Below are 15,643 nucleotides of genomic sequence, written 5' to 3'. Positions count from 1 at the left end.
AATATCATCACCTGCTCCACCGCTTCCTCCATTAAACGCTCATCACTCAGACCTGTTCCATGTCTCCCGATCATCTACAACGTAGCTTTCAAGCCTGTGTGTCCAAGCTGTAATCTACTCCACACTACTTCCTCTCTCCTACATCCCATACTCCCCACCCCTTCTCTAACTGACCGGTGCACACAATACAATTGCCTCCCCTTGCTACTAGCATCCCACTCCCTTGGCCGAAGATCAATCCCTTTTGCCCGGAGCAAGAGCTTGACTTCCCTGCAGCCCAGCGGGACCTGAATATCTACCCCCTCTCTCCTCACAGCACTCTTAGCCACCACATCAGCCTTCACATTACCAGTGGTAATGTACCAGTGGTAATGTACCAGTGGTAATGTACCAGTGGTAATGTACCAGTGGTAATGTACCAGTGGTTTCACCTCCTCCAACCATCTCAAACCTGGAATCATGACCATCAACTCGGCCACATACACTGACACATAATCAGTTAACCGCTTACATACTCTAACATTGAAATCTGGTAAATACACCCCAGCCCCCACCTTACAACTGACTGGATCCTTTGAACCATCTGTATATAAAAACGAATAAAACGATTATCTATATATCTCTCCACACACCGTCTCACATCCTCTCCTGCCCTCAATCATGTCCACATCTATGCTTTTTTTCGGAAACAGACACGGAGGGACGTTCCCCAATGCAATTGGCAGCATGGTGGGAATTTTGCTCCACTATTGGTGGAGGAACCGGAATAGCTGCACTTTGAAAAATGTTTAAAAAAATGATGGGAATGACTGGAATTCCAGTGGTGGTAGAAGGAAATGTCACATTTGTATCAAGTAAAGAAAAAGCAAATGTCCTAGGTGGTGCGTTTGAAGCGGTTCATAGATGTTAGCACCTGGGTGATGAGAGTAAGAGGAGACGTGGGAAAAAGTTAAACGAGCATGGATATGTTTTAAAGAGAAAAGGGGAGTCAGGAGATGTCATGGATGCAAAGTTCTCTATGTTTGAGATGACAAGGGTGTTGGAGGGCTGCAGGTGAACTGCTCCTGGAGAAGATAGGGTGTTAGGTGATGTTTAAGCACACCACGGACAGTATGTTGGAAGCATTGTTAGGGTTGTATAATAGGGTGTGGAAGACTGGGTTGATACCTGCTGGGTGGAAACATGCAGTGGCGTTGCCATTTGTAAAACCAGGTAAAGATCCCTTGGGGCTGTCAGTTATAAGGCCTATTGCACTGACTTCCAACATGTTAATTGATGGAAAAGTTGATAGTGAGTAGGATGATGTATCTCTTGGAAGTCAGGGGTTTGATGAGCGTAGCACAGAGTGGGTTCAGGAGAGGGAGGTCTGGCATGGATGCCCTGGTTACAGTTAGTACAGAGATAGCCAAGGGCCTGACAATAAAAGAGGATGAGTATTGTGTATTTAGACATGTGGAAGGAAGGGTTGTTGATCAAGTTGAGTGCATTGTGCTTTGGGGGGACATCTGTGTAACTGGATCATGGACTTCCTGTTTCGATCGAGTCATACGGGTGGGGTCAGAATTGTCAATGAGGTTTGAAGTGGACAATGCAACTTATAATGTATATGTATATACTGTACTCTATATCATCTACTGCATCTTGCCATCTTTATTTAATACATGTATCACTAGCCACTTTAAACTATGCACTTTTGTTTACATACCCTACATTACTAATCTCATATGTATATACTGTACTCGATACCATCTACTGCATCTTGCCTATGCCGTTCTGTACCATCACTCATTAATATATCTTTATGTCCGTATTCTTTATCCCTTTACACTTGTGTATAAGGTAGTAGTTGTGGAATTGTTAGGTTAGATTACTCATTGGTTATTACTGCATTGTCGGAACTAGAAGCACAAGCATTTCGCTACACTCGCATTATCATCTGCTAGCCATGTGTATGTGACAAATAAATTTGATACTCCTCAGGGAAGTATGGTTTGTCTGATGTTGTTCACCCTGATAGATTACATATTTAAGGAAGTGGTACAGGGAGTGGGTGTGGCCTTGTATGCCAATGATATATGCAAGAGAAATAGGAATGTGAAATATGTGATGAGGAAGATGCAAGAAGCTGTGGGAGTTGTGGAAGATTGGTCTCTAACATGGGGGTTTAGCATGTCTGTGGCCAAGTCCTGCTTTATGGTGTATTCTAGGAAGGTTAAAGATGTTAGGCTGTGTTACGCACGCCTCTATGAAGAGGGAACACAACACCCTGCTACAACTCAACTCTCCGTGACTTGAAAGAGGTATGGACTGTAGGTGCGAGGAAGGCTGACAAAGGCAGAGAGAGGTACCGTTTACAAGGAATTTATTCCATCACACGGTAATATGGGGAAAAGGGGCTGGACAGAACCAAAGCAAAGAAAGTAAATGTCAAAGCCCCCCCTCTCTCCTATCTAACCTGCCTGCCCACTACTTACCTAACTTAGCACCACCTGGTGCCCTAACCAAAATACAGGGAGTGGTCCGCCCAGGTCTTACCTAGTGTGCCTAGACAGTGAATATACTACGGGTATATGTATGCCTGCGGGACTCTTGCCTAAGCACTCCCAAGGTGCCTTCCCCTTCCCCCCTGGGAACAAATGAAACAGAATAACAAACAATTTCAATAATCAAAACAGTGCTTCCTGTAACACATAAGACATAACCAATCAGGTCCCTCAGCATCAACTAACATAGTACATACCCAAATCGCTTTCTGAGAAACAACCAACACTATATAACCCTCAGCTTCCTGAAAAACGACCAACACCACTCTCAGCAATTGAATTCTCTCCCACAATCAATCCTTCTACATTCTCTCCTCTGAGCAACAGAACACTGGCTTAAATAGCTTCAGAAGGAATCTAATTGAAGACAGCTGCGTCCTGACGAGAGGGCGGGGTCAGCTCTCCAATTAGACCTGGAGTCGACCAATCAGCTGCTTGGGGATTTCAGGAAGCCATCTTCTGAAACACACACTCAAATACACACTACAACACAGAAACTGGGGAACGTAAGGCTGCATATGTGGTCAGGACATACACTACCGGTCAAAACTTTGGACACACCTACTCATTCAAGGGTTTTTCTTTATTTGTACTATTTTCTACATTGTAGAATAATAGTGAAGACATCAAAACAATGAAATAACACATATGGAATCATGAGGTAACCAAAAAAGTGCTAAATAATTTAAAATATATTTTATATTTGAGGTTCTTCAAATAGCCACCCTTTGCCTCGATGACAGCTTTGCACACTCTTAGCATTCTCTCAACCAGCTTCACCTGGAATGCTTTTCCAACAGTCTTGAAGGAGTTCACACATATGCTAAACACTTGTTGGCTGCTTTTCCTTGACTCTGCGGTCCAACTCATCCCAAACCGTCTCAATTTGGTTGAGGTCGGGGGATTGTGGAGGCCAGGTCATCTGATGCAGCACTCCATCTGTAAAATAGCCCTTACCCAGCCTGGAGGTGTGTTGGGTCATGGTCCTGTTGAAAAACAAATGATAGTCCCACTAAACGCAAACCAGATGGGATGGTGTATCGGCGCAGAATGTTGTGGTAGCCATGCTGGTTAAGTGTGCCTTGAATTCAAAATCAAAGACAGTGTCACCAGCAAAGCACCCCCACACCATAACACCTCCTCCTCCATGCATTACGGTGGGAAATACACATGCAGAGATCATCCGTTCACCAACACCGCGTCTCATAAAGACACAGCGGTTGGAACCAAAAATATCCAATTTGGACTCCAGACCAAAGGACACATTTCCACCGGTCTATTGCTCGTGTTTCTTCGTCCGAGCAAGTCTCTTCTTATTGGTGTCCTTTAGTAGTGGTTTCTTTGCAGCAATTCGACCATGACAGCCTGATTCACACAGTCTCCTCTGAACAGTTGATGTTGAGATGTCTGTTACTTGAACTCTGAAGCATTTATTTGGGCTGCAATTTCTGTGGCTGGTAACACTAATGAACTTATCCTCTGCAGCAGAGGTAACTCTGGATCTTCCATTCCTGTGGCGGTCCTCATGAAAGCCAGTTTCATCATAGCACTTTATGGTTTTTGCGACTGCACTTGAAGAAACTTTCAAAGTTCTTGATACGTTCCGTATTGACTGACCTTGATGTCTTAAAGTAATGATGGACTGTCGTTTCTCTTTGCTTATTTGAGCTGTTCTTGCCACAATATGGACTTGGTCTTTTACCAAATAGGGGTATCTACTGTATACCCCCCTACCTTGTCACAACACAACTGATTGTCTCAAACGCATTAAGAAGGAAAGAAATTCCACAAATTAACTTTCAGCAAGGAACACCTGTTAATTGAAATGCATTCCAGGTGACTACCTCATGAAGCTGGTTGAGAGAATGCCAAGAGTGTGCAAAGCTGTCATCAAGGTAAAGGGTGATAACATTTGTGTTATTTCATAGTTTTGATGTCTTCACTATTATTCTACAATGTAGAAAATAGTTTTAAAAAAATAAAGAAAACCCTTGAATGAGTAGGTGTTCTAAAACTTTTGACCGGTAGTGTATGTTAATATCCAGGCCTATTTAAAACATGTTTCAGTGTCTGAACATGTGATTTGGTTGTAAATTCATTGCATTCCTTTGATTCCAAATACATTGATCATCTGTAACAAGTTTTATTAAATTTTATTTTGGTTGTGAATCTTAATGAGTCATAGCATTTGATAATGTACAGTTGTGATTGTAGGAGTAAGTGACATATGTAGGTAGATATCACACTATTAAACAATAGATAGGTAAATAGTATAAGAAGGCAGATGTGAGTGTGTTTGCCATTCTGGTAAATACAGGAAACCAAAGATTAGCAGATGATGTAGTAGTAACATAAAATACATGGATAACATATAAATATTAAAGATAGCTGAACATTAAAGTAACAAACCACATGGTAACATAGATCATGAGACCGTGGTAATGGAAATCTACTAAGGGACGTTCTGACCCTCTGACCCTTGTAGATTCTCCATTATGCTGTCAGACAGATAGGCGCTTAAAGAAATTGGACACTAGACACACAGTCTGCTGATTCTTTAAAGAGATACACATGTCAGAGAAATATGTGTTTAGGGCACTTAGACCCACTAGAAATATAGTCTACTCATTCCACTAGAAAAGCATACATACCAGAGAAATATGCCTGAGATGGCTGGACACTAATGAACAAGAAACACATAGTCTGCTGATTCCATTTGAGTGAAACTGACCAGACACATAGACGCCTATAAGCAATTGGATGCCCTAGAGAGGGGGGGGGGGCACAAAGAGTGCATTGATTTAGTGGTAAAGGGAGGGTCCGGCCACCATTATAAACTGATTGAAGGCAGATGGTGGGGAATGACGTCATAGGGGACGGACAATACTATGTGGGTATAAATATAAAGGACTGGACTTCTGAGGGGGGGGTTCCGCGGTGGGGGGTCCGCGGACATTCCAGATGGCTGTACAATTGTAATAAAGAGCATGATTGAATTTACAAGTTCTGATAAAGCGTTATATTTCTGAGATGATTTTCCACGACATATTTTGGCGAGCTAGCCAGGAGCTGATAGGGACTGGGACGTTCTTGGCTGATGATGGGTTCTTTGGACAATCTAACAAACAAGGGTGGCCGCCCAACTAGACGGTAAGCAAGTTCTTACAATGGTTGAAATGTTTGTGTAAGATTGCTTCAGAGATACTGTCTCAGCGAGAGGAGCGCCACGTAAGTCTCTCTTTCAAATTTCCTAAAATGAAACCAGTAAATACAAAAGAACTTTTAAATTCAATGAATTTGCATGTATGTGTAATTTGGGGAATTGTATTAAATATAAATGCATGTGCATGTATAGAGAATGAGTGAATAGGCGATGTGAACTTTGCTTGTGTTGGGTGTTTAGTGGAGCATGCGCTCGTTCTGATTAGACCGTTCGAATGTGTAGCTTAAATGATGTGCTTGTTTGTGCCATCTGGCTGAGATGGCTGGCTATAATGTGGGACAGCCCATACGGTAAAAACAGATAATGTAGGTATAAAATCCTGTGATACCTCTTCAATAAAATTAGTAGAAGGAATGCTTGGACAGGTTACTTATGAATAACGGCTCTAAAGATAACAGAGAACTGCATGAATAAGTAGTTAGAAAGCCACGATACCGCTCGTTAAAAAAGGAACATTTTTAAAGAGGTCTGATTGGGTGGATATTTAGTAAATAAATACTTCATGGATACCGCCCCAGAACGGGGGACTGAACGGATGAATATTTAGAAGGCAGGAAAAACGTTAGCCCGATTGTGCGGCGTTCAACTGCAAAAGTAGCTTATAAATATTAGGTTGTAGGAAAACGTTAGCCCGATTGTGCGGCGTTCAACTGCAAAAGTAGCTTATAAATATTAGGTTGTAGGAAAACGTTAGCCCGATTGTGCGGCGTTCAACTGCAAAAGTAGCTTATAAATATTAGGTTGTAGGAAAAACGTTTGCCCGATTGTGCGGCGTTCAACTGCAAAAGTAGTTTATACGGTCGAAACATAAATCAGTAGTTAAATAAATATTTCATGGTTAACGCTCTGAAAGGAGGACTGTACGGATGAATATTTAGGACGTTTGCCCGATTGTGCGGCGTTCAAATGCAAAAGAAATCCTGCGAATAAAAAACCGCTCTGTCTAGCTAACAGGGTTTTGTAATTCAGTAGGTCACGCCATAATACTACTCTAATAAAAGAAGAAAAGATCAGTATTGGGGGTTGGGTAGGATATGAAGACAAGCTGATCCGATTAGACAGTAGTCTCTCGTCATATCGTAGAAATCCTATTAGCCTAGGCTTATGTTGAACAAAGGGATTAAGTCAATAAAGAAAGAACTGAGTTGTTTTGAGGTAAAAACAAAGGATGAATGATAATGTTGTAAGAAATGAGTAGATCTGTGTAGAGATAGAACATTAGGAAGAAAGAAAGGACAGGTTGGGTTGTGTGTGTGTGTGTGTGTCTGTGACCAACTGCTGGTAGGAAGAGGCATGCGCAAGCCTCTCTGATAGTTAACTGAGTGTAATTTGAGAAGGAGAGTGCAGTTAACTGCTATTAGGCAGATGGAATGAAATTAAGGAACATCGAAGTAAAATAAGTTATAATCAAGGATAAAAACACTGATGTGATAAAGTAATAAGCGACCATAGTAGAATACTAAAAAAGGTGTTAAAATAAATAACCATAAAGATAATAAAAGAGGATTAAACCAAATAGTGTGTAACAAGACAGAAAGTAGAATCGTCGATAAATTGAAATTGTACTATAAAGTTAAAAACGAATTTAGGTTAGTTAAGATAAATAGTGATAAATAGTGAAATTCAGGACAGATTAAGGATTCACGAACGGTGTAACAAAGGAAGAGGAAAAAAGAGGCCGTCGATCACTCTGTACCCACAGAGACTGCGGTCTAAAAATAGCCTGAAGGACAGAGACCAGAATATGAGAGGTTTGTTTCACTAAAACCGTGAATCGGGAATTAAACAGTAAAATGGGATAAAAGACAATGAAATAATAAGAATATAGATAAGAGGTAAGAAAGTATAGACAAAATAAATTTAATAAAGGTAAAAGTAAGACGTTAGATAGAGATCTTAACGGAGCGGGCAGTGGACTGGTGTGACTCAGTTGGTAGAGCATGGTGCTTGCAACACCAGGGTTGAGGGTTAAATTCCCATGGGGGACCAGGATGAATATGTATGAACTTTCCAATTTGTAAGTCGCTCTGGATAAGAGCATTTGCTAAATGACTTAAATGTAATGTAAATGTAATCATAAAATTGATTAGAATTATAAAATGAATAAATAATAATATCTGTAATGGGAAAAACACAGTGATATTTGAAGTATTGTATTAGAATAAGACATTAAGTCATCTGTAGTATTCAGAAATAATGTCTGTACTATATAGAGCTTGGTTTGAGAAGAGAAATTAAGTGATGGGACAAATGCATTTTTAATTGGAAAGGGGATTCGCTCTACCTTGGAAAAATAGTAAATAAAAGGTGTATAATACATGGGAGTATTTAGAAAAAATAAATAAATAATTAGTGGCATGACAACGAAATGACTGTTTCCATAGAATAGGGAGAGAAGGACACTATTACCTGATGAACAGGATAAATAGGACAAGGGAATTAAACAGTCACATGGGACCAAAATGTGAAGCTCGATTTGCAGGCGTTCTGATGTCAACATTCTATCATCAGAAAATACATTGCGATGGGGTTGTGTGTGTGGTTCCTCTAATCCTCGCAGACGTGCGGGTGATTGGCAGAACTATTGACAAGATCTAAGAACCAATAAGAAAATAGCTCTCTGTTCTGGATATAGGTATATTGGTTATGGGAAAATTAGTGTAATGTGACATTAGAACTTAGTGCGGTAGCAGGAAATGCCGTTATACAAGAGTTTATATCCTTGTCAAAATAACAGACAACTAATTGGTTTGAGGTTAGTGAGAATGGAATTTTTACTTGGCGGTGTGTAGTCTCTGAGGGAACAATGAGTGTTTCATAGAGATTGCAGTTTATATGTGGTCAAGAAGAAGTATTAGATCACGTTTGACTTGACATCTAGTAAAGTAACGATGGAATATTAATTGTTAGACATTATATACCACAATTCTCTGGAACTGTTAAAGACGCTTTAGAATAAAATCTATGGATAAGTAAAATTATTGGTTTGCTGACTAAAAGGTAACATTGTGAATATTAACGATATGTACACTTTCTTTTCCAGAAAGAATAAGGGAAAAAAAGGGTTTTCAATCTTCTCTGGTCAACAATGTCATTGGAGACTAATTAACTGCTTTCCACAGTAATTAAAGTCAGCCGCTTTAAAAATAAAAATATCTGGATAAGGCTAAAACATGGAGTTCTGGATGAGTGAGTCCAGTTCGTTTGCTATTATTAGCTTATGGTTCACTAGTGAGTACACCATGTACTGGGAATGAATATGCATTAGTAGATATATTGGAAGGGTTTTTTCCAATTCAGTTTCAAATTGGGTATGCAAAAGGATGAACATGTTTTTGAAAAATGTATTTAAGTTGCTCCTAAAGAAAGGGGGAGTGGAAACATATTAATGGTGTCAAAATGCCCTGAATCCTAGGAATTTCCTGTGAAAGACTGATCACCTTTTACTAGAAATTGTTGGAACAGGTGGGATTTACTTATAAAATGTTTAAGACACCAGACTCTATTCAAACTGTATAATTACTTTGAAAATCTATTATGTCTCTGGGAAAATTATGAAGAGTTGTACCCTTAAATTGAATAAGTTATTCGAATAGGTTTATTTTAATTTTTATTTTTGATATAACATGGGTTCATGGGTAAAACTATCAGTTCCTTGGGGTTATGGTCTTTGGGGAAATACACAAATGTGTTTTGTTCATTATGCATATAAAAAGTGTTGAAAGTTATTCCAACGGGTTTATTGGAGTGTGGGTTTGTGAGGGTTTTTGTTGATAAATACATCATCTGTAATTCATCTGAGAGAACACTGGTGGAATAAGGGAGTTATCATAAGAAGGTGACGTCAGAATGCTTTAAGGCATGGGAGAGAATATTACCACAAGTGGGTGTGGAGATCAAACCCACCCTAACCGACTGAACAGTGAGGGACAACTGTGTCTGATGACCTGTGAACTGTATCTAAAAAAGACATGCTGAAATGACATTATATTTGTTGGGAGAATAATGACTTAAAGTTATTGGGGTACTGATTTTTTATTATCAGGCCATTCATGAGAGAAACTGAGACAAAAGGGCTATTGGAAAATAGATAATACTGGTATTTAAAGTGTTTAGTATAAATGTTCATTATTAAAGGGATGTTGTGTATTGAATAGATAAGGTCAAATTTGAGTTAAAGTAAACACTAAGGACTGTTATCCTGAATATTGGGTTGGAAAATGTATTTAAGAAATAACTGTTTAGTTATTTAGATATAGAACTGTTTAAATTTAATAGGCCTAGGGAAGCTCTGGAAACTAATCCTGAGACAAGGTGGTTGACAAAACTTACAGAATATTAGATTAAAGGTTTTTTATTTTTTGTTTTATAATGTCATTGGAATTGGAATGATAAAATCTAATGTTTAATTGAATAAAAATATAGTATGTTGTGCGATGATACCCAAGAATGAAGAAGAAAGAGACCAATAATAACAGGGGCATAGAATGAAACAGATGGACGTTTTTCTCCAGGTTTAATTACATTACGAATAGTGGAAATTTATTGCAAATGTGTAATTATTATAAAAAAATTATTATTATTATTATTTTTTTTTTTTTTTCTCTTTTTCTCGTTTGGTCAATTTCTTTTTGTTTTGAGGAACATAAGGTTGTGTATATGTTCCTGAGGAGGGACTGATTGATATAAATGATATATAAATTGACTTAAGGATGTATTAAACAATGGCTGCTATGGGTTAGGGGACTCATAAATGAAGGTAATGGTAGTGAAGGGGTGTTATTTGTAGAAACTATGTATAATAATAGAGATAATTCACAGAAAAGGAAAGACAGCTGACTGTGTAAAATATAGGGAAAATTCTAAAGTAAATAGAACAATTCACATATCTAAAGATATGGTAAAAAGAATAAGTGGTGGCATTTTGAACACTAGAGCAAAAGTTTAAGAAACTTATGACTTAGTTTTGTGAGGATTGGATATTCTTCCAACTGGAAGACACTTGACTGAGTACATGTTATTTTACAGCAGTTGCCGTAGGGACCATCATTTAACTATCATTATGAATATTTCTGTGGCAGGAGGCCAGGTATTTGAGGCAGAATGGTTACATAGGGCTGTTATTAAAAATTAAGATTTAGTGATCTTGCTAATGTTGTCAGGAAATAACCCATGTGTAAGTGTGTATGTCCTCAGGAAAAAACAGCCAGAAATGGAAGGGCTTGGGCTGCATTCTGGAGACTGAGTGTACATCAAGATACACCAGGCTGGTGGTATACTTCTTACAACACTGTAGTGGTAAAGTTCTTCTTGTCTCTCTTTGGTGGGTGCATAAGTCTCACGAGAAGTAAGGTCCAGCTGAATAATGGGTGAGCTTGAAAACACCATGACAGAGGATGTGGAATCAGAGAGAGAAAGAGAGAGAGACTAGATTCCACTATAGACATACTGGGTTGAGTTTGGAGGCTACTTGTTTTATTTTTAATACATCATGTGAAAGAGAATGGATGATAGGATATTATACTCTAAACAAACATGTTAAAGGGATTGATATGAAAGCATATACAGTGTTGAATTAATTCAAGAAGAGAGAATGTTAATTGTAGGTTATGCACATGATTATCAGTTGAAATGGAGTAGATGGGAAACTAAGTAAAAATGACATGATTTGGGAACACCTCTCAGAACCTGGGGCCGAAAGGGGAAGACTGGGTGGAAGCATGAGGAAGCTTTTTAGGGCTTTTATTTTTGTGGAGTCCAGCAGAAAAGTATCCTGGAGGCATAGAGTCAGGTAAAGAGAGAGTGGGAATTGTCATGGTCTCAGATTTCAGTTTGCATGAATATATTTATGCATAACACATAACATTGTCAATGCTGTTATGTTTTGTCTGTTGTTTTCCAAGTCTTATGTTTAGGAAACCAGAAGGAGAGGGGTTCGCCAGCTTCAGCTGGAATGTCTGTTTGTTGTGTGATGAGTGATGGAAGTAAGAGGATGTATGGTGCAATCATAGAACAGAGGCCATAAGTCTCTAAGTATGAATGCTTCACAGAAAGTAGGCAGAAACCTGAACCAGGATGAGAGATTCTGCGTCTGATGATCCAAGGGGACCAGAAGGACCTCTCCCAGTGATACCAGGAGATCTAGTCCACGTTGGAGGGATCCGGAGGAAGTGGGATCAACCGAGGAGAGATGGACCCTATGAGGTGGCCAAAGCAACAAGAACGGCCGTCCAAGTGAAAAGAAGCCAGACGTGGTACCATCTGAACCACTGCACATGAGTCCCAACAGAGAGAAGGATACAACCACATAGAGATGAGGACACAGAGGATGCTGATTCACCAGGAGGGAGCCTGGAGGGAGCAGGAGCAGCGGAAACGATTGAGACGCAAGGGAGGAGCCAAGAAAACAGTAAATCAAGTGAAAGCCAAAATATGACACGTGCACCGACTAATGCACCCAGAAGAGGAGAAGAGGCCTCACAAGGAACAGAATAAGAACGTTTCTTTCCTAAAATTGAAAGCCTTCCAGATGGAAGCTAAGTCCGGCCTGAGGAGGGAGCCTCAGGTGAAGAAAGAGGAGGAAAAGTCCGGCAAGCTGAAGAAAATGGGGATTACCCACAATTGACTTTTAAACTTTTGAATGGCCTCCTTTACAGACAATTGATGTTAGAACAACAAAAGAATAATGACATTGACATAACAGAAGTAACAGTGAATGCTAGTATAGAAACAACAGACTAATGCACAATCAAGATGTATTGTGGGAGCAGGAAGAGAAGAATGGAATCAGCCAAACAATCCAAAAAGACTGACAAGGTTAGAATCTATGTTCCACCTCAATTTATAACAGAAGTAGGAGAACTGAAGTTTCTCAATCATAAGGATCAAACCCTTATCGGAGATTGCACTCTGTGGATGGACATATCACCAAACAAAGGGACAAGTCATTTGGGATCCGAAAGGATGTGACCTGACATTAATCAAAGAAAAAGACGAGAGGGTGCTCATCATGAATCAGATTGAACCAGTTGAAGGTGAAGAATTAATAGTTGAAATAACAAGAACAACAGTGACCGAAGGGAGTAGCACCACTGTCATTAAGGTTGATTCTACCCCTGCACATGAACAGGAAGAACCTGTGACAACAACAAGGGTGGCGGCTGCTGTGACGACCACAGTAGCTATCACTAGATGACATCGACTGCCCTTACCAAGCAGACCACCGTGCCACAAAGCAACCTGAGACATCTGAGTCAGGAGAGTTTTTTACTGACAATTGGAACTTTCTGATAAACTCTAATGATCTACTTCAAGATAAGAACATTGAAAAAGCAACAGAATTAGATATATCAGAATCAGAACCACTCAAGGACACCACATGTGAAGAAGGAGTGATACGAATGGGCTAAGTATATGGCAAACAGACACAGAATGGATAATTGTATTTTGTGAAGAAAATCACCTTTGTCTGATCTTTTAATAGTCTCTGAACCAGCATCATGTAAAAACTGTGTAAGTTGGGAAAAATGACTATTGTACCAATAGAAAGTATTCTATTCCCTTGTGTGACATAAAATGTAGGATTGCTCTGGGTAAGGACTAGGGGAAAAATTATGTTGAATGAGACCATGCTGGGAGACAATGATTGTGCTGCCTATAACATTAGAACTGAATTAAATGTACCTTAATTAGATAGAGGTACCGTGGTTAAATTAAAATATGAATGTTTTTACAGACATCACACCGAAGGAATTGATGTAGGAAACACCACTGTAGAAGTGATACTATTTGGGTGTTGGAGAATGTGGGAGTTTGTAAAAGTAATGATAAAGGGTTGATTATGAATAGAAAAGGGTTGTGTAGTTACATAACTCAGGTTACGCCATCTCTTACTATGTTGAAAAATCAAGACAGAGTTATTGCTGATAGTTTATGGATGTGTGGAAAACACTAACTGTTGAATGTATTGTCTGATGGATGGATTGGTCCTTGTGCCTTAGTTAGAGCAATTAAATAGGTTACTATTATTGAATCACTCCATGATGACTATGTTAAACCTAGAGTTAAAGTGGTTTATGATAAGGATCCTGAGGTATACCTTAATGCAATTGGACTGCTTAGAGGTCTACCTAGGGATTTCAAGGCCAGAGATGAGGTTAAATCAGGATTTGAATCTATATTTTTGTGGATAACACCAAATAAGAACTTAGAGTGGATTAATTATATATGCTATAACCAACAGGGATTCATTAACTATACTTAATTGGCTCTTAGTGGAGAAGGGTGGAGTTTGTGTCATGTTTGGGGATGACTGTTGCACCTTTATTCCCAATAATGCTATGGCCAAACTCAAAGGATTATGAGCAGAAGTAAAGGCTAATTCTGGTTTGGACTCTCATGTTTGGGATTGGTTGGACCTAGTGTTAGGAAAGTGGGGAGCCATGTTTGCTAGGATGGCCATCATTTTGGGAGGAGGGTTATTGGCTCTGGGTATTGTATTTTGTTGTGTTATACCCCTGCTAAAGTCAATTGTGGTTTAGACAACAGTTAAACAGATGTCTGTAAGGAGAGAGGGGTGGTCATGCGTGTCATGGTTTCCATGTATATGTTAAATTACCCAGTTCAGATTAATATTTACTCATACATGTCCACAAAAAGTGTAATTTGCGTCACAATTTCAAGTGGTGTACAAAAATTCATGAGGATGGTCATTATCATCACCTAGAACCTTTTTTCTGTCAAAGTGTCAAAGAAGAGATTGTCTTATATGTAAGGATGAGGACTGTGGTCTTATGTAAAGGGGTTTTAGCATATCTATTTTGCCTAATGCTTTGTGTTCTTTGTAACCTCAGGCAGGGATTCATACTACATGCTCATTGCTTCATCAAAATATAATGGTTGATTATTAGTATTTTTTATTTTAACTAGATCTTTCATTCCTATTTTATGTTATTAATTGGAGATGTTTGGTCTAGTTGGGTTTTGTAAGAATATTATGTTTCAATTGGATCTTTTCTTCCTGTCTGTGTTTATGTATTGGAGATGTTTGGTACAAGTGATTTGTAAGCTTTATTTTGATAATGTTTTAGTCAATTGTTGGTATTGATATCTACTCTCTATATGTCATTTTTAATATGGTTTTTGAGGTTATTTACCCTCAAGAGGAGGGATTATGTAGGAGTAAGTGACATATGTAGGTAGATATCACACTATTAAACAATAGATAGGTAAATAGTATAAGAAGGCAGATGTGAGTGTGTTTGCCATTCTGGTAAATACAGGAAACCAAAGATTAGCAGATGATGTAGTAGTAACATAAAATACATGGATAACATATAAATATTAAAGATAGCTGAACATTAAAGTAACAAACCACATGGTAACATAGATCATGAGACCGTGGTAATGGAAATCTACTAAGGGACGTTCTGACCCTCTGACCCTTGTAGATTCTCCATTATGCTGTCAGACAGATAGGCGCTTAAAGAAATTGGACACTAGACACACAGTCTGCTGATTCTTTAAAGAGATACACATGTCAGAGAAATATGTGTTTAGGGCACTTAGACCCACTAGAAATATAGTCTACTCATTCCACTAGAAAAGCATACATACCAGAGAAATATGCCTGAGATGGCTGGACACTAATGAACAAGAAACACATAGTCTGCTGATTCCATTTGAGTGAAACTGACCAGACACATAGACGCCTATAAGCAATTGGATGCCCTAGAGAGGGGGGGGGGGCACAAAGAGTGCATTGATTTAGTGGTAAAGGGAGGGTCCGGCCACCATTATAAACTGATTGAAGGCAGATGGTGGGGAATGACGTCATAGGGGACGGACAATACTATGTGGGTATAAATATAAAGGACTG

The sequence above is a fragment of the Salvelinus fontinalis genome, chromosome 29 (genome assembly GCF_029448725.1).
Source record: "Salvelinus fontinalis isolate EN_2023a chromosome 29, ASM2944872v1, whole genome shotgun sequence".
NCBI lineage: Eukaryota > Metazoa > Chordata > Actinopteri > Salmoniformes > Salmonidae > Salvelinus > Salvelinus fontinalis.
This window is presented reverse-complemented; position numbering follows the sequence as displayed.